Below are 20,861 nucleotides of genomic sequence, written 5' to 3' on the forward strand. Positions count from 1 at the left end.
TTTCTTTAAATCTTGCTAAATGTTAATGAACTAAATATTGTAACTATAGTTCTCACTTGATAACTATTTTGTTATATATTTTACTGTGTTAATGTTAAAACCCTTCTTTTCATTTAGTCAGAAAAGAGGAGATGATGGGAGAAGTCCTTCTGTGTAGATGTTTGTCTTATTAGTTGATAAATAAAGTACTATTGGCCAATAGGAAATCAAGACAAGTGAGGCTAGGAGTCGAGGAGGATTCTGGGAAATGTAGTAAAGACAGGAATCGTCATGTGATCCTGGCAAGAGAGGATGCACGCTGCTGCCGTCCTTGGTAAGAAAAGTCATTACAAAATATATAGATTAATAGTTATGGTTGATAATTAAGACTGAGCTAGCATATAAGAAATCCTGGTCATTGGCCAGCAACATTGTAACTAAGATAAGACTCTGTGTTATTTTGGGGCCCTAATGGCAAAACTCAGGCGGCTGGTGGAAAGTTAGCCTTACAGGGTTTTATTTTCCTACTGGATCCTCTTGAAATCTCTCCCACTCCTTTGCATGTATGATATAGCTATTAAAATATGTGTTGTTGCAATGCCATAGTTGTCCACTCCCTTAGTAGACTATAAATGTTTACAGCAAAATTCCCTAGGGCTAGCTCATCCAAATGACTTATACTGGTATCATAAGAATTCTAATTTTATCTTTCTTGGCATGGCAAAGCAAGCCTAGGAAATATCAAACATAACATGTGCCCTGCCATGAAGAATTTCACAATTAATATTTTACCAGTGATTTCGTAACAGGCAGTCTTCTTTCCAGACATCCAGAATCTTGAATTGTTGGTCACAAATGCGTAGATGAGCAGCAATCTGGATTCAGAGAAGGATCTAAACAGTATATTTTGATACCTTTTCCCATGAAAGTTACATGCTCAGGAAAAATTATACATTTAGTTCTTCTTTTGTGTCCTGCCTTTCTGAACATTGTGACAGTGCTGTCTCCCGGGCACACAGAGTAGCTGAGGAGGTGTTTACATGCTGAGAGCTATGCACATCTTTTCCTGTCCTTTGCATAATATGATTGCAGATACATCACATTATTACTAAATTTCCCCTAGACCTGCTAACCTAAGCTATTGTATGTCCAGCTATTGCAAAAGTTGGATAGTGTCTTCCATCATTAAAATCTTGCAAAGTGCAATGCATTCTGAAAAATGTAGCCCTGAAATATTAGAAGAAGAAGAAGAAGAAGAAGAAGAAGAAGAAGAAGAAGAAGAAGAAGAAGAAGAAGAAGAAGAAGAAGAAGAAGAAGAAGAAGAAGCAATGTTTCCAGTTGTCATTTACTACAGACTGGCCTACTCCTGCCAAGTAATCCAGCTGAAGAGATGCAACAGTGACCACAAAATGTAAAGATCACAAGCCACTAGATGGCAATAGGAAAAACAGAAGCCATGATTTTTTAGTATTAAATTGAGGCAATTTCTTCCCCTTAAAGTGAGAAATAAGGCTTAAGGCAAAGCATAGGAGTTCAAAACAAGATATAGTTCACTAAGGAATTGTAAACATATTGTAAAATTAGAAACAATATCATTTTAGATACTTGGCCCTTAAAAATCAAGCAGCCACATGTTTTGTCTCAGAACAGCAGGTCTGCAACCCTACCAACTTCCCTGCAGATGGCATTATACAATTTCTTTTTCAGCTGAGACATTATTTTTCATAGTTATAGGCTGCAAAAAGTAGTTTGATACCAGTATACAAGGTGTACACTTCAGTGCAGTTACTGTTTCAGTCTCCTAAGTTAGCATGTCTCTGTGTTGGCATGGTTTGAATTCTTCTTTCTAATTTTTCCTCCATGTACAATAAGTCCCTATGTCTAGGCTTGCACTGCAGTGCTACAGATTGCTAGAATGGATTGTTCCTGACCATTTTAACTAGAGTAGGGTGCACATTGGCACAGTTTCTATTTTCATTTCCCTAATGATTGGAGATCTGCAGCATGCAGTTGAGCCCTTTCCACATCATTCCTCCTGTAGATAACAGCTATAAGACCTCCTGATAGCTGTCATCACCTCTGATCTCACTCCTTGCCACTCTGTCTTTCCACAGTGAACAGTATACTGCTGCCTGTGTTTTCTTATTGCACTATGCCCCTCTCTAAAGAGCTCCATGGCTTGCAATCACCTGAAGACTAACAACCAAATTACTAGAGGATATTAGATGCACTGATTCTTGTTAAACTATCTAATTTCATCTCTTGTCACTTTAGTGTCCTGAAACTATACACTGAAATATGCTGCCTTTGGTAACTAACTCTTCTTCCAAAGGGACCCTTTTTCTGCCTTTCCCATGGTAAGCATCTTCTTCCCCAATTTCATCCTGAGGAAGTCTGACCATGTGGTGTAGGCCAGCCATTGTCATGGCAAACAAGGGCTCTTGCATTTGGTAGTAAGGAAAGCTCAATTTAAATTACTCATTGTATGCTGATATGGTCATATACCATGCTTTATCTCACCAAAACTATGGAGATTCCTATGTTTTATTTTGAATTTCAGTATCCTCCTTCTGCTGTGGCCCTGAACATGTCTGTCAAACAGAATGTTCCAGTTCTCCCAGATTTTGTGTCTGATAAAGTCACCTAAGCTTACACACATTGTTTGAAATATATAGAATGGGATTTCAAGTTGTCCCCTATTTTAGACCACATAGACATGACTAGCCACTTCAAAAACTTAGATTCAAGTCAGGTTGTACACAAAAGGCTATCCGTTTGTGTGAAATTCAGTAAATACAAAGGTATGTATGCATTTCTATCTTTAGCACTTCCCTCCTTTACCAGACCAAGTAATTGGATTAAAGCTTGAGAGTTATAGCAGTGCTTTACAAATAAAATGAAATCCTGCATAGTGGATTGAATAAAATAAGCAAGGTGTGTGTGTGTGGGGGGGGTGTGTGGGTGTGTGTGGGTATGTGTGGGTGTGTGTGGGTGTGTGTTTAAGCACCTTTCCAAGGTCATCTCAATTCTTGGGTTTTTCTCAAAGCTTATTACCTAAAACCAAGAACATGATGTTATCACTTTTCAAAATCATAAGAGCCTATAAAAGAAGAAAACAGAACTATGGTCCTGACCACAGGCCTATTTCTAAAGCCAAGATTCAGGATTCAGCTCCTTTCATTTGTATGTACTTAGTTGGAATACTGTCATATTAAACACTTTTAAAGCATAGTTGGGGATAGATAGTATTTAGTAAGCAAAATTACTTAGTAAAACTGTCATCTCTGGAGTGTTTTCAAAAAATTGAAGGAAAAATTGACAATTTGCAAACTATTACTTTTTATATTTGAAGAAAATACCTGGAAAGTTACAAAGAATAATCTAGCAAGTATTTTGTACACAGGTCTATATTGCCACATGCATCATTTTTATTTCCATTTTTACTGTAAATAAAGTAGAGCATTAGAAAGAAAATAAGTACCTTCTATTCTTTCAAAATAATAATAAAAAAACTTGACATATTCCAGAAATGGTCTTGTATGTCAAACAAAATTGGTGTGTTTTGTAACTATTCTCAAAACAATTTATTTTCTCTACACAAATAAAATAAAGTTAGATTCATCATTCAAACCACATAGAATCATAAACGAAAAATCCATTAAAGTCCTAAAGATTTTTTTAATTTATGAAAAAACTATGGTCTTAAAAATATTAGATAACAAACAAAAATGGCAAAATAGAAATTCATATTTTCTTAAAATTACTGTTTACCTACAAAAACACCAATATGTCATAACCTTATAAAAGTACATTTTGTTTTAACTAGTGATGTTCGTTAATTTTCCCAATTTTGCTTTTTTTAGACATTCAGTAAGGTCACACTTTCCTAGTTCCTTAAACTTCCAGGATGCATGCGATTGAGTCTCCTTGGTAAATGAAATGTGTTTAAGAATGGCATGTCACTCTAGGCAGATCATTACGAACCCACCCCCAGTTTGCTATGTTCTTCTTCTGCCACGAGTGGGTCCACCATGTTTCAGAACTGAGTAGAGATGCTATAATACAATAGACCACTGGCTGAAATGTGCATGGAGTCAAACAAGCAAGCCCTAAGCTAGAAAGACTTTATGCTTTGTGGTCACATCTCAATATCACTGCAAAATGAGCACTGTACTGGTTCCTGCTACAAAGGTAACGAGCTGTAACTCAGTTTCTCAGAAAGAAAATAAGAAAGCCTAAATCAGGCCAAATTACAGAAGAGGGAAGACTTTTGGACTTCAGTGGTCCCTTTCTTCAACTCTCTGCACTGAGTATGACTTGCTTCTCTGAGTATGGTTATTATGATTGTAAACAATACTGGGAAGCATGACCATCAGCATGCCACCAGCACGGCAGCACACGGCTGTGGGGTTTCAGACAGTAATGAAAAAATTTCCTCCTACTAATCTGAATTTGAAGACTTTAAGGATAGAACTATGGTTGTCCGACAGAGGCTGAATCCCAGTTTCAAGTCAATGGTGGGATGATGTCCTCATCATTCTTTCTAAGATTATAATAAGGTCTCTTCATGTGGTTTTCATCAGCAATAAACAAAATAATCTGTGTAAACACTCAGCAAATTTGATCCATACATACAGGATCTTAGTTTGCTGGCTGGGTGACCATTTTAGGTATCAACTTGGGCACAATATATCACACAGTGCTATAGTGTGCATATAGCTATCTAAAATCAGTTGATATTTGTTAAAGTACATTACGATTCATAATACAAATAGCCCCACCCAACTATTCAAAGGCCCAATAAACAACGCCTAACATTTGCAAAGGAAAGTGTGTCTCCAGGGCATAGCTCCAGCACCCACCTGAATCTCCAGCCTACTGGCTGCAGACTTGCCAGAACCCAACATCATCACAGGAGATTTATTTAAAATGTCTCTTGGCTTTGTTTTCTTGAGGGAATCATGGTATAGACTGCACTTACCCTCAAAGATGACTGTCATCTATACTTTATTGATAGCAAGCTGAGTTGAAAGATATAAGACATGAATTAAAAGTTCTCTAGTCTTAATACTGGTAGATTGGAGAAAGACATACATCTGTACAAATAAAAATTTATTATTGTGGGTGTAGCTCAAGGATAGAGCATTTCCCTAACATTGTGAGGGCCCTAGGTTCTAACACATCACTACCCTCTACAAAAGAAAAATAAAGAAAGAAAAGAATGAATTTGATAAACCTCCTATAGCTAAAGAAAGGAAGAGAGAAATAACAGGGTTTGAACAAAGCTAAAACATTCTGTCTGTTCAGTGTTATTGCTTTCTCCCCAGCACCATCTCCATTTATAATCCTTATTTGTATCACCAGAGCACTTGCAACATATCTTATCTTACAGCTGGCTGCCTCTTCTTGACCCATTTATAATGCACTTGGAAATCAAGTAGCCATCTACTCCACTTTTAGTTTTAAAGAAGTCACAACTAACCAATTAATTTGTGTAACCTTTCAAACTTTTCCAAGAAAAGGCCAGCCCATGGTTCTGCCCTCTCAGTAATTCATGGGAGAGGATTGGTGCAGGGGATAAACTGGCAGATTGGGAGCAGTACTCACATCTTTTACCTGGGTAAAATGTATGTTCATTGCAATCTGATTCTTTCATCCATGCTACCACAAAGACCCTTCACCAAAAAGGAAAACATACAAAGAATGCAGAAAAAAGAAAAACATTGTACTAGTTTGCTTTCTATTATCTGTAATAAACAGCATGAACAAAAGTAAAGTCCATCATCGAAGGAGTCTGGTAGAAACTCAAGGCAGGAATAAGAGGCCGGAACTAAAACAAAGGCCATAGAGAAACAATGCTTGCTTCCTTGGTTCCCCATCCTGTTCAAATATCTTTCCTTTAGAGTCCAGGCTTAGCTGCCTAGGACTGATGCCTACGCCCTCTCTCATCAATCATTAATAAGAAAATGCCTCACTGTCATGCCACAAGCCAATCTGAGGGAGGCCATTCCTCAATTGAGAGTCCCTCTTCTCACGTGACTCTAGTTTGTGTCAAGCTGTCAAAAACTAACAAACACAAACTTTCAAATTTGAAACAGATACAAAAATCTAGTAAAGTCATCTTTCTACTGCTAATGGTGGGAGTGGTGGTTCCTTGAAGAGTAACTGTGACTCACCAAAACACTTACTTAAATGCTTTACTATACCATCAATTTAGCACAGACATTCAATATAGGCAGTAGTCACTGGGATTACAGAAGTATAAGAACTATTTCTATCTAAACACTCTGCCTTTGAATCAGATTTTGCTTCCAGTGTAAAAAAATAAATATATTTTTCTCCACATAAATTCACCAAGGTTTATGTGGGGCGTTGGTGGCACATGACTTTAATCCCAGCACGCAGGAGGCAGGCAGATCTCTGTAAGTTCGAGGCCAGCTTGGTCTCCAGAGCAAGTGCCAGGATAGGCTCCAAAGCTACACAGAGAAACCCTGTCTTGAAAAAAACAAACAAACAAATAAATAAATAAATAAATAAATAAATAAATAAATAAATTCACCAAGGTTTAATGAAAGTAAATGGAAAATGAATTGCCAAATCTATCTATCTACATATCTACATCTACATATATTTTCAGTCATACTTTCATGATTTAATATTAAAGTCTTTAGCTGAATAAGTTTCCAAATTCCTGATAAATACAGAACTTGTAAGTAACAGTTGAGAAAGATAGTTACCCATGCTCTTCACAATTCAATAATTTAAAAATAAACTGATAGATCTTTACAAAGGAGACTTCAATTTCATATGGAAGGGATAGCAAGTGTCATGTGATTTAAACTGTATTTATGTATCATCATCAGAATGTCTGCTTATTGTGGTTTCCTCCTGCACGTATCTAATTTGTGCAGTTTGTAACACATCTGGGTAGCCCTTGACAGTGTAGTACATGATACTTAAACTATAATGCCTCACTTAATTTTAGCCATCACATAAACATTGTCCTCATCACTTCACTGCAGATATAAAAAGAAAGACACATGCCCAAGTCTGTAGATCAGAGACCTCAAGCGAGACAGATAAAAATGACCCAACTCTCCACACAGGCATTTGGCTAAGAAGAAATCACAAATAAATATTGCTAAGGACATTTACTGCCAAAGCACAGCCATAGATCCAGAAGGCATTATCCAAGCCATGATTTCTCCCAGCTTCAACATGATTTCTATGCCATCATAGTATCTAATAAACTCCAGCAGCCACTTTCAACCTACCTAGAGAGGGAGCTTCTCCTGGAGATCCAGCAGTGTGAATAAAGAAGAACTGTGCGATGGTTGGTGCTAATAGATTCCCTCATTAGAGACTATCATTGAGTGCAAACACCATCACTATACTTCTTCTTTTTTTTGTCTATATAAGCAAGCTCTTCCACTCTTCTTATGAGCCAGGATCCACTTACCTGCATTGTCCTTGGTGCTGTAACATTAGGACCATGGAGAAAACTCTCTCAAGTGATAGGCTCTGTTCGCTTTGGAATTTCATCATAAGTGGAGTGGGCTGGGTTTGGTAACATAATAAAACACTAAGGGGACAGATGTTGAAGCAGCAGTGGTGGATGATCAGCAGCCACCTTAGAAGAGAAACAGCCACAGCAATACTGCCAGCAAAAAGTTAACAGAAGAGTTCCAGAGAGTGATAAGAGGCAGATATGGTGGACAACAGAGGTGACACAGATGAAGAAAAAGAGCAGAAGCATAGAGGGTGGGCAGGGTGAAAAAGTAAGACTGAAAAAGAAGGCCGTGAAAGCCAATGACGGAAACTACACAGCCTGGTCTCTAGAAGAGCTCCATGGAGTTGCCAGACCTTACAGGCTAATGGTCTTGGCACTGGAGCCTGAGTGGATAACATTGCAGCCAGAGAGCTGTGATGTTGGCAAGAGTGATGAGAGTAGCAGGTGTTGGCTGCTGTCGCTGACTTGTTGTTGCTGCATAGAGACAAAGATTGCACCAGCTGCTCCATGCTGCACACTGGCAATTGAAGCCCAGAGTATTAAACGCTAACTTGAGCACTTCCAGCTATGTTTATGGCTTCTAAGACCATCAGTCTAAAGTCTAGATCTCAGGGATTTGGGTTGCAAGCATATGGGTTGATCAATCAAGTCTACACTTCTTCTGCATTTGGGTGCAAGAAAGGAAACATAGTCAGTACCTCTCTTCATGACTCCACGTGAGGGGGGAGAAGCCATGGCCAGATCATTGGTAACACACCTGAGATGAAACCCATGTCTTTGGACTTTATAAATGATATTTACTCTTCTTTTTTATCAACACATTATAGGATGCTTGAGCATGATTTTATTTTTGCTCAATATTCTATGTTCATTTTGTGTCACAGATGGAGGGTTGAGTAAGTTTTGGTACAATGGGTGCACATAAAAATATGCATTTTAGTACTGATAAAGCTGCTACTTGCAGAATAGCTACTGGGCAGCACACCGGGTAACTGGTATTCTTACACATCTTCCTTATCAGTCAAGAATGCAAAGGATTCACCATGCATGTACTTAGAAAGAAACTCACCAACATACAGTTTTGAGCAGTACTTCTCAAAATCTCATCAAAGAGTATGAGGTCTAGATGGACAAAGTCTTTGCCCAATTAAAAACTCTGATAATAGGAAATCATAATCTGTCCTTTAATAAACCACACTGACATTATGCTCCAGCTTTGAGAACATCCAGAAAGAGTACTTGAGGAATGTGGTGTCTTTCCACTCCTCCTATTTAAAACATCAGTCCTGTGTATCATGGCATTGTGATTTGGCATCCACTAACTGGAAATGAAGGCTAATATTAAAAACATCAACAGTTTCTTAATAAGAATTTTCTATATGACAGTAGATCCAATACTGTAATGTCATACTACTTCAGGTTTGTAATCTATCTGGTGGATCAGACTCCCACTGCCATGATACTTAGATTTTGATATCATGAGGGAAATTTTTGTAACAAAATGCACCACATATTGACAAAAGCGGAGAGCGATTTCAAATACTGTATGCCTCTGAGAACAGTGGATCTCAACTAGCCAGAGCAATTAAGCAAGGCATTCCTTTCTCTCTAGAAAGGAAGAAATCTAGGGAGATGAAATGAAATACAACAGGACCAGCACACTTAACCAAAACCCTTAATAAATTGTGACTTCTTTTGTTTGTTGAATAATGGATAAACAGTGAACAAACAGAAAACTGAGTGTTTGCTTTATCTTAAAACATATCTCATGGGATGAAAAAAACTTGAAGCAATTACCACAAAATTGCTTATTTCAAATGATCAGTAGAAGCTAGCCATCAGTAGAAGATAATCAAATACTGCTGTGTTAGAACCAAGAGGAAAGGCTAGGATACACCCTCCACAGCAGAGGGAAGCTATCGATGAGAAATCCAGTGTAGTCCACTATCCTGAGCTTAATATCTGAGCATCAAATGAGAAGAAATAACCACGTTTCTACTTAAACAGTCACATATATTTATACCCTAGGGCTAAATGGAGAAGAAATATTAGCCAGAGATGCAACATCCCTTCTTCACTGTCTTTTATTTTAATTCCTCTAATGACTGAGATGTATCACAAAAAAATGAACAACGATGATCATTTCTTATTCTGCACAGCTATTAAAAGGGGGCCTTCTTCCTACTCACTGTGATATTCCAAATGAAGCTACTTGTCCATGGCAAATATCTACATATTTCTGTCTTCTTGGTTAGGAACGAATATCCCTGTATTTCTGTCTTCTTGCTTGGGAACTCAGTGACTGTTCTGAATTTCCACCAACGTCCCCTCCATGACTGTGGCAGTGAACATTCCTATTATCAATGGGTTATCAATAATTTCCTATCTACACCCAAAACTTCACAATAATACTTGTCCAACTCAAATACTATAACTGGTCAATCAAACCTCTGTTAACAGTCCAATCTACTACATCTTTTTCCTGTTGCATTTAACCACAGTCTCAGGTTGGATTGCTATCCTGTTTCCTAGCAATTACCTTTAGCACCATGCACACCCCAGTAACATACACATATAAAAGATGCATCTGCCCAAAAGACTAATGTTGCAGAAATACCTTTATTTTCAGCCTCTTCCTGGTAGACATAGAAATGATATGTGTGTCGAATCAGCACACTCTCCCATCAGCATCTTCCCCTTCTTCCTACCACATCTGTACCAGTAGTAAACCATCATCATCCCCTTCCTTCTAACACACCTGAACCAGCAATTAGCCATCAGCATCTCCCCGTGCCTCTACCACATCTATACCAAGAGTTAAGTACACTACAAAAGCATTCCATCTGGCTCTTTCATGGATGTCTTTGTATCGTGCCATTTTTGAACTATGAATGCTTCCAAACTTCTCAAGACTCTGATGATTTTGCTCAAATTTTATAATCCAAGGTTTGTTTTTCATTCATGCATTTCAGGAGCATCTGTGGCAAGATATGGTTGAGAGACCGTAAGGCAGAACATGGGGTCAGGGTAGTGTTGCTCAATGGTCAGCCTCTTCCATTAACTAGTAAGGTAACAGGGTGTTCAAACTTTACAAAGAGAACATTCCAAAGACCTATGCAAAGTGCCAAGTGAAGAGAGATTTCTGAGTTGAAAGGAGCTCATGCTGTGGGGATCAAGAGCAAAGTGAACATTCCCATCTTAATATTCTTAATATTCTTTGAATATATATATATATATATATATATATATATATATATATATATAGAGAGAGAGAGAGAGAGAGAGAGAGAGAGAGAGAGAAAATAAAGCATTTTGCTCCTTGAATTGAAAACACTGCCTGGACATGCCCTCCTGGATTTGAATTCCTCTAGAGCTCCCCATGTGCCTGGCTATTACAGATAAAATGTTTGTGCTCACCCCAATTTCCTCATACCCAATGTAATAGTCTTCATTGGTGTAGGAGTTGAGAGCTGATTCGCTTATGGTTGTGTTTTTATGAAGGGCCAGTGGCCGTAAAAAGAAGAATCAAAGAGTTCCTGGTTGTCTGCCTTGTGAACACACAGTAACAAGATGGCCATGAGGAAGTAGATCCTCAGGCAAAGTCTGCCAGTGTCTTCCTCTTGGACATCCCAGCCTCCAAAACTATAAAAAATAAATGTCTCTATTAGAAAACCACCAAGCTTAGGGTATTTTTAATATAGCGCTCAAGTGAGTGAAGACACTAGCATTCAGAGATGCTTGCTATATTGTCACTCTGAAATATGTTTGTCCTGTATTATTTTATTTCCAGGTAGAGCTAAAAGTACTAAGTAAAATCTAGCCATTGTGACAAATTGGTGACCAGTGACTGTTTTATATACCTATCAATATTTGCATTTAAACAAGAGTCTCAATATCTTCCCCTAAAGCAGAAAGCATAGACCTGTGATCTTGTGGCTTGGGGGAGATTTGTCAGTGTTCAGAGAATTTTTTTAATTAAAACTACTGGGAAAGACTATTCCTAACATTTGCTAGATCAAAATCAATAACATTTCCTATAGTACAAAGGGGAGCCCTTTGACAAAGGATTACCTGATCCAAGTGTCTGTAATGCTGAAGTTATGCAACCCCAGCCCTGCCCCATCCCTAAAAGCTAGGACATTTGAAGGTCTGTCAGTGATGAAGTGATAAAGTCACTTGAGAAGAAGGCAAAGGGAATCTAGAATTTCTCATCTCATAACACAGATCTAGGCTGAATTTGCAGTTACCTAAGGTCAACCTCTGTGCAGAGATTTTTAGAAACTCAGAGAAGAAAAACAGCTCATTCAGTTTTCCCACCACAATGAACAAAATACCAGAGGGGACCATTTAAGGGAGAGATGATTGATTTTCCTTGAGGAGTCAGAGATGTTAGACCTCTGTTGCTTTGTCCCATGTGTTTGGGGCAAAGCATTGTGGCAGCAAGAGTATGAAATAGGTTCTTCTTAGTGTGGACGAGAGAGAGAGCTGAACAGGAAGGAGTCAGGGATGATATAGCCCCCGAAGTCCTGCCCCTAGTGACTTAATCCATCTGGCATCTTCCTCTCAATTTCTACAATTTATCACAATATTGCCACCAACTGGGAAAAAACACATAAAAATAAGCCTGTGTAGTACATTTTACATCAAACTATGACATTAATACCATTAAGATTTGATACTGTTTTTGCCTGATACTTCTAACTGTGTCTCCTGAGTATATCAAGAATAAGTATATATTCCACATATTTTTCCATACATTTGCAGACACATGCAATTTTCCTTCTTATACTCAACATTGCCAAGGATTTCAAGCCTTTCTTACTGCTTTAGACATTATGGTTTTGATAGTTTCGCTCACAATGTTGAAGTTAAATGCCAAGGGCTGGGATAGAAGTTTGCATTAAAGTACTTGCCTCAAATATGCAAATCCTGGGTTTCTCTTCCCAGTACTGCAAAAATAAATATGTTGATAAATTGAATGATGACTTCATACTAAGTCCTGAGAAGCTTCTCATCATTCATTATAAATTCCAAGTTCTGTTTGTAATTGTATTTATTTGTTTGAATATATTTAAAATATGTGGCTTATCTCATCATGTAAGTTTCAGGTACAAATAATCAACAAGACATTTTCTAGCACCAAAATGTCATTGGGATGGTCCTCTAGGCTCCAACAAATGACCAGCCCATCTTGGAGTGAGAATTATTCAAAAAGGTCCACCCACTCTTCATTTTTCCACTGACACATGAAAGGCCTTTTTGATTTGGAGGTTTTGCAGGCCAGAGAAGCAGTGTCTCCTGTCTTATCTATTAGCCCATCTATCTTATCAGAAAGAATCATTAAGCTAGCATGTGATGACCTATTCTTAGGAAATTCATCATAGTTTCAATAGAGCAAAATCCTTGCTCATTGATCAAATTCACCAACATTTGATAAAAACTGTAGATTTTACTATAGACCAATCAATCTTGTGTTCTGTTGATTCCAGAATAAAGCAAGCCTACTCTCAAACATTAAACATTCTCTTCCTGCTCTACTGTCCTGGAACTTCTGTGCATCAGCAAGCACAATCGAGGGTAGAGACGTGGATAGTGGCATCTCAGCTCCTGGATTTCAACCATTCCTTCTCTAATTTTGTGATGTGTGAGCTCAGCAAGTGAGACTGCTAATACTGATTATCAGCTTGCTAAGATCTAGAAGACAGGTTCTCAACCCCATTGGAGATCAAATGACCTTCTCACAAGGGTGAGGTAAGACCATCAGGAAACATAGATATTTACATAATTATTCATAACAAGAGCAAAAATTACATTTATGAAGTAGCAGCAAAAATAATTTCATGGTTGGGGATCACCATGTGAGGAATTGTGTTAAAGGGTTTCAGCATTAGAAAGATTGAGAAACATTGGTCTAGAATCACTTAGGAAACACATCTCTGGTCATGTCCATGGGGGAGTTTCTGAATTGTGTTGAGATGGGAGACCCCAAACTATCAGTGGCATCATTCCTTATACTAGTTTACCTGATAGACTAGAAAGGAGAGAGTATTGGGGAACATCAGCATTCATCACTGTCTGCTTCCTGGCCAGGAACACACTGTGACCAGTGGCCTCATGCTCATGATGACACTTCTTCCTGTCTTCCTTTCATGATGAACTGCACCCTTGACCTGTGAGCTAAAATTAACCCCTCTCTCTTTAAGTTGTTTTTGTCAGATATTTCATCACAGAATGAAAAAAAAATCACTACTACAGTCATTTCCTTAACTTCTCTGTTCCAATATTCTTACCCCTAGACTGGGACTAACATAATTACATGGGCTGTGAGGATTAATTGTTTTGCTAGCATTTGGGAAGCGTCTGGCATACAGCTGTGTTCAGGGCCTGCATTGTTAATTAAAGAGGATACATTACACACCATTACCTCAGTTCAAGTTACTGAAATCACAAGTCTACACTCTGCTATGGCCAAATCTCACAGAAGAATATTGCACTATTTTATCCCCTTTCTTGGTTTTCAGCTTCATCTTGATCAAGAATTCCTTGTTTTGTGGCATTTAAAGATAATCTACTTCAGTAGAAAATATGTCAGCAAAATAGACATTGAATTCCTCCAATCTCTCATGTTCTATTAAAATTGCACCATCTGTTGTCTCTATGGGCTCAGTTCCATCCTTGGTATTATTAGACTACATGTTTAATCTGTTGAAATATATGAAGAGAAAGGAGAGAGTATGAGAAAATAATACACAAAATCTTTGACTAAGCAGAAACAAAAGATATATCTATACGTAACTGCTGAATAATCACTTTCTTGACAATGTATTTTAATGAATTTACATGGCTGATTTTTCTTATTAATTTGTAGTGATGAGTAACAAGAGGGGACAACTTGACTGGAATCCTTTCTTTTCCTAAACAAAAACACTTGCTATTATGTAATTTATGATCACATATTTTGGAGTTTTACTCTTAACCAGTAAATCTCTCATTCTGTTTACTAAGTAAAGCATTCTATTAGCAAGACACATACAGAGGCAGAAGCCAGCTCCATATATTACAGACTGCCTTTCATCACAAGCATGTTGCTGGGCCAGGCTAAATATCTCCTAGAACTGGTATAAATAGTTATGTATATATATTTTGAATGCTAAACTGACAAGAATCATTGAAAACATTTTTATAGACTGTTTTTGTTATGCATGTCTTATCCCTTTATATAATTAAGAAATTTTTTGAAACTTCAAAGGAGACAGTTGAGAACTCTAAGTTATATTAACTCAAAAATGGTTGAGAATTCTAAATTACACTGAGTTCAAAAAGTAACAAAAGTTTAAGAAAATAGTTTCAGAAAATAGAATTGGATCAAGCCAGGATTTTATCTCTAAAACATTTAGTAGCAGACTTTTCTTCCTGTTGTACTGCCAAGAAATGGACAGAGTGGTTAATTCTTTCTTTGTAATTAAAACACACATGTGAATGGCAAGCTCCTTAACACACACCCATCTCTACCTCCACAGTCTTGATTGCTACTTTATCGAAATACAAATATTCCTCACAGGAGCCCAGCAAGACTAAAGTTTCCTTTAGACTGATTACTGGCATAAACATGGATTCTCTCACTCAACAACTGTTTCCAACTTGGTTCAGAGCCATGATCTTTCCCTCAGGCATCACAATGTGGGATGCCCTTCAAAAATACTAGAGACCATGGAAAACATATGGACAATTTTCATTATGTATTAAAATGATCAGGAAGGGCAGATGTGAGTGGAGAGAGTATTTCCTACATGTTTTTCCAGATGAGAATGTTTTTCCAGGGTCCACAACTTGACTTAGGAGGCAACACCTTAGAAACATACTTAGCATTATCATATTATGCATATAGATTAATGTGTTGTGCCTGTAGGTTAAAGAAATGCTACAAACTCATCATAACAAGCATTATGGTTCAAATGTAAAATGTCTGCCATTGACACTTAGGTTTGAACTTTTGGTTTCCAGGTTGTGGCATTGTTTGGGGAGGCTATAAAACATCTGGGACCATGGTCTAACTGTAAGAAGGGGTTTCTGGAAACAGGGCTTGAGGGTGATGTTCACTTCTAGTTCTCATCTAAGTTTTCCCTTTTCTGATATGAACACATATCACTACCATCACTGGATCAGAGATCATGAGGTAAAATAATATTCTCTTCATTATGTTGAGACTATGTGCTAAAATTTTAGTTTAATTTAATGAAGTTTAATGTTCCACTTGTGGCTAGTAACTGCACTTTTCATAGTGTGAAGTTTAAGGAGACAGGGATAAAAATCATAGTGTGAGCTCCAGACTCAGACACCTCAAGTTCACACATCATCCTCTCTATGTGGTCCTTAGGCTTTTGGTGGAGTTATGTTAATTCTTGTCACATGCAAGGCAGATCTGATAAAATGACATTAATGCTTACATTATTAACTAAAGTGACTTTCAGAGCTCACACTGCTTCACAGCTTATGAAGAAAAAAACAGATAGACCTCTAAGAAAGTCCAGAATAGCTACACACAATAGGTAAAAGCATAAATATAAAAGACCATCTAAAAAGAGCTTGTGGGTATATGTGACTACATTTAAACTTAAAGCAATATTTCATCTTTCTCAATTAGAAGGGATACTGAATCATAATAGCTAGGCTCAAGACAGAGAGACAGGCAATATACATTCAAGCCCCACCAGGGAAAGGAAGCCCTTGCCATCCAGTTTTAAGAGGATCTCTGGTCACCAAGACACACTTTTCCATGTAAGACTACAGGTCTCACCTGTCCTAAACACATTACCAGGGCAATCATTCCTATTCCAACAAAGGTCCCCAAGGAACCTTCAAAGCCCAAGTAGTTATATTCATACTGAGAGAATTCTACAAATGCCATTTTCTGCCTATCTTCATTTCCAGCAGTGAAAATTTATTACATAAGTAAATAATAAATGAGTACTTTTTTAATAATGTTTTTCTTCTTGGTAAGCTTAGTTCCAGGAGGAGCCCTCTATTCATACCCACCAGTGTTCCATATTCCATGCACCAGGAGGTGCATGTGCAAACCTCCATTATAAGGTAAACTTGTCATCTGGCTGCTCTCCGCTTGCTATGCCTTCTGATGGAGTGAATTATTTCAGGAATTGGTACCCATGCAAAAGGTGACTCTCCAAGCCATACATCAGACCTCAGTGCTTTTTCCTAAGATGATCATCCGGTATCTATAGCAGTAGCCTCAAAATTAGAGATTTCCTACCAGAGATTGTACCTATATTTTTTAACAGGAAACGCTCTATGCTGTTTCAGAAGTTATGAAAAACTAGATCATAGAACATCATGGAAAAAATCCACTAGATATATAGGCCAGGTAGAGTGTGGGCCTTGCACACTGTGCTCCAGAACTTCCAGGAAGAAAGAGGAACACGAGAATGAGGAAGATGAGAAAATGAAATCTCTGAAGGGCAGATTAATCACCCCTTAGAAGCACGAATAGTCTTTTACAGAAGAAAATTAACAAAAAGAGGAACAAAAAAAGTGAATCAAAGAAGGACAAAGAGAATGTCTCAAAGAAAGGTTCATAGTGTATGAAGCAGGTCCTTTGAAGAAATACCTGACTTCCCTCCCTTTAGATTGTGTAAGCCCATAGTCCTTCCAGAATCTCGTAAAGAAAAAAAGTAGACATTTTACGGTTTGGGCAGGAGGAGGATGTGTTTCCATCTACAAGGTAGATAAAATGTTAAGTGCATAAAAGAAAAGTAATTGCATAAATTGGTTGAATGGACCACAATATAACTTTACCAAATTAGTACTAAATGTAAAATGATTGGCTCAGTGTCTAGCACATAACTGTTCAGGAACAGAGAGCCAAGGCAACACAGCCAACAGAAAGCACAACCATTGAGCATACAGAACTGCAAGCTACCAGAAAGTTATTTCACCAGCAAAGACCTCAGAATTTGCAAGTTTCTCATACTGTATATTAAATATTTCTGCACAGTTTCTCAAGCCAATCTAGAAATCAGAAAAGAGTAATAGTATAATTACTCCTGGTTTTTTCATGAGAAAAATGAAGCATGGAGAAAAATGTGAATTATGACATTGACACTTAGGTTATCAATAGAATTTTATGTGGCAGATTTCCGTCTAATGGAAAATTTCAAGTTGCCAAACAGTTGTGTACTGTGTGACTTGGTCTCGATAGATAACAAATACCCATGTACAACAGACAAAAGTGTGCATTAACATTTTTTTGCTTTTATTTTTCTTTTTTAATTAATAGTTTAAGAAATTAAAGAAAAAATGGGAGATATATATCATGTGAATTTATAACCCATTTAAGTGTTTACTTTAAGTGTTCTGACATTTTTAACATGGGACATAAATGGTGGGGCCCTCCCAAGGAGAACAGGACATTTACAAAGTAATACTTACAAACTTAAACATCAATAATGAGTGTGTGAGATGCGGGCATGTGTTCCTTGGATTAGAACCTGATACAGTTGGCCTAGAAAGAGTCTTTGGAATGTGAAAATTTGCTATACAAGTTGTGTCTACAAATTCATGAGGTTGGTTGTTTCTTCATTTTACAGAGCTAATGTGACAAACTAGTCCATGTAAAGCTAGTTTACATTACTCTCCTTGAAGTATAAAGAGTACTCTTTTCCTGTATTCAATAACTGACTTCGATCCTGTTTGACTTCATGACCATTTGCTCTATCCTCAATTGCAATACTATTATTGCCGCAAAACCTTCTTTATGTTAAGATAACTTATTTCCTTCCTATATTTCTTCCTTCCTTATTTCCTTTTCTCTTAAACGTTATTGTCTAAATATGTGCCATCAGCTAGCAAGTAGCCACAGAACACAGCTGTATGTATAGTATATTAAAGGGAATTAAGGTTTTGCTGCAAGAATCTTCCAAAACAAATGCATGTGCTCTAAATTTTGATTGTCTTGAATTGACTATAATACACAGGCATATAAGCTCTTCCTAGCCCAGGATTCCAATCTGAATTTCTTTGTGAATTGTCTGCATACAGAAAATGTCTGGTGGGTTTGTAATTTCACATTTGTATCTGTTTTGCAAGGTAAACAACTGATTTCAGTCAGTGTGACATTAAGTGGCTTTTCATGTCAATGAAATATTGATACATTCAATAATCTCCAGCTAAAACAAGGCATCCTGGGCCTTCATTCACCCAATCTAAAAATCTTGTCAATAATTTTGCTGGCATGACAATCACACAGCCAAATAGTGATTTTTCTAAGTGTTACATTGGAAGCAGAAGCTTATCTTTATCAAAATGTCACTTCTGAAAATATCTTCTTTAAGATGACAATGCTGTAAACAGCAATCTCCACACTGACAATTAAGCATAATTAAATGCTAGACTTCTCCTAGAACCTCCTTCATTCTCGAGAATTTTATTTTTCTGGACTGAGTTCAGTTTCTCTCTCAAGTACATCTTGTTCTTGTCAGGAGAAAATGAAGCTGCCAACTGAAAAAAAAAACTATTAAGTGAATTCAAAAGCATATTCAGCCATATGATGAACCCCAATGATGCTAAAGACCTTTTCTCTAAACAGGGCATGGAGATAACAAGCAGCAGGGAAGTGCAGTGGTGTGTGCACATGGGACCATAAAGAACAGAAGGAGTCCTGAAACATCTGTGCTCAAGACAGCGGGGGAGGTTCTCCCTCTTTTTCTGCAGAGGGACCAACACTGGTCACATTTTGCTTTAGTTGAACATTTTAATACATTTTTGTGTGGAAATAAATCAGTAAGTTGAAGGAGGAATCTGATCATGTTTACATGTCGGGGAAAGTGAAAGCCAAGGTGGCCGTGGAAGAAGCCTGCTGATTTTAATGTAGTACCAAAACATTCATGTGCTGAAAACTTAATTCCCAAATCAGATGCTGATAGTTTTTGGAGGCCCAAACTTTAGGAGGTACTTTGGATTAGATGAAATTACAGGGCCCCTTGTGATATCATTATTGGCTTAAGAAGGGGCTGGGAGACCTGCGCGGACACGCTTGCGATATGATGGCCCTCTGACGTTATGATGCAGCAGGAAGGTGTTCGAACACTAACATCATACTCTAGGAATTCCCAGGCCCCTGGGAACTATGTCATCCCTTCTAGTTACTTGGAATCACATGATTGGTAAAAGCAACAGAAAACAGACTAATAGAAGGACAAATGAATTTGCAGCACGAGCAAGAATGGGACCAAAATCAGAAAGATAAACAAGAATAGTATCTAGTAAGGATAGTCAAGGTCACAATACCATGAATTTGATCTCACTCAATGCAGCTATGAAGGGGCAGGCAGAGGCAGATGCAGGCTCAACTTTATGGTCAGGTTAACTCAGCTTCAGAAATGGGAAACTCTATTATATAATCTGCAGGGAGGTAGGTCCTTCCTGACATCCTATTCAGAAAAGGACCTGTTCTTACAAACAGAAATGGCGTAGCCTTAGGAAAGACACTTGAAGTAACTCTGATGTCTTAGCTATGGTTTCTATTGCTGTAACAAAACGTCAGGAACAAAGAGCAGATTGGGAAGAAAAGAGTTTATTTGGTTTATACTTCAGCATTGCTGTTCCTCATTGAAGGGAATCAGGACAGGAACTCAAAACAGGGCAAGATCCCAGAAGCAGGAGCTGATGCAGAGACCATGGAGGAGAGCTCCTTGCTGGTTTACTTCCCATGACTTCCTCAGTTCACCTTCTTATAGAACCCAGGACCAGCAGCCCAGGGATGGCTCCACCCACCATGGGCTAAGCCCTTCCCCCATTGATCACTAAATGAGAAAATGCCTTACAGCTGGGTCTCAAGGAGGATTTTCCTCAACTGAGGCTCCTTCCTCTCTGATGACTCTAGCTTGTGTGGAGTTGACACACAAAACCAGTACATCTGGAATTTCTCAGAGATACAAAGTCTTTCACTTTCAAACTGATAATACATTCTTTTTTTTCTCTCTTAAAAGAACAAAGTGATAAGCTATCACGGACTAATTTCTGCAATGCCCAATTTTAATTGCTGGTTTATAAGATGTACATGTATTGTCAATATGAAAACATACATTTAAATTGTGCTCATTTTGTACATATAATGAGCCTTCTTTCATTAAAATCCAAAGGGACTTACCTGGAAAAGCACTTGAGAATATGTAAGAAATTATATAAATGTTTGATTCTCCATTTCCCCTTTTCATCTCAAAGATAAAGGTTACTTTTTTGAAAGATATAACATTAGTTTTGTGATCTTAGCTGGATGTCCTTAACAGTGACCTTAATACCACGATCTAGACTTTAAATTTCCTTACAACACAGGCATCACAGGCTTTCACTCATTTAC

General features: G+C 37.7%; 1 protein-coding gene and 1 long non-coding RNA gene across 5 annotated transcripts in view; one reads left to right on the plus strand and one right to left on the minus strand.

Annotated features, from left to right (window-relative positions):
- Positions 1-20,861, minus strand: part of CUNH8orf34 (chromosome unknown C8orf34 homolog) — a 392,051-nt gene that overhangs the window by 335,106 nt on the left and 36,084 nt on the right. The window lies entirely within an intron of this gene.
- Positions 192-19,299, plus strand: LOC103163393. Its single transcript, XR_003481923.2, has 4 exons — positions 192-313; positions 12,979-13,240; positions 16,496-16,579; positions 19,089-19,299. It is a non-coding gene; the product is annotated as an uncharacterized LOC103163393 (long non-coding RNA).

Source organism: Cricetulus griseus, chromosome 2, assembly GCF_003668045.3.
Source record: "Cricetulus griseus strain 17A/GY chromosome 2, alternate assembly CriGri-PICRH-1.0, whole genome shotgun sequence".
Classification (NCBI taxonomy): Eukaryota; Metazoa; Chordata; class Mammalia; order Rodentia; family Cricetidae; genus Cricetulus; species Cricetulus griseus.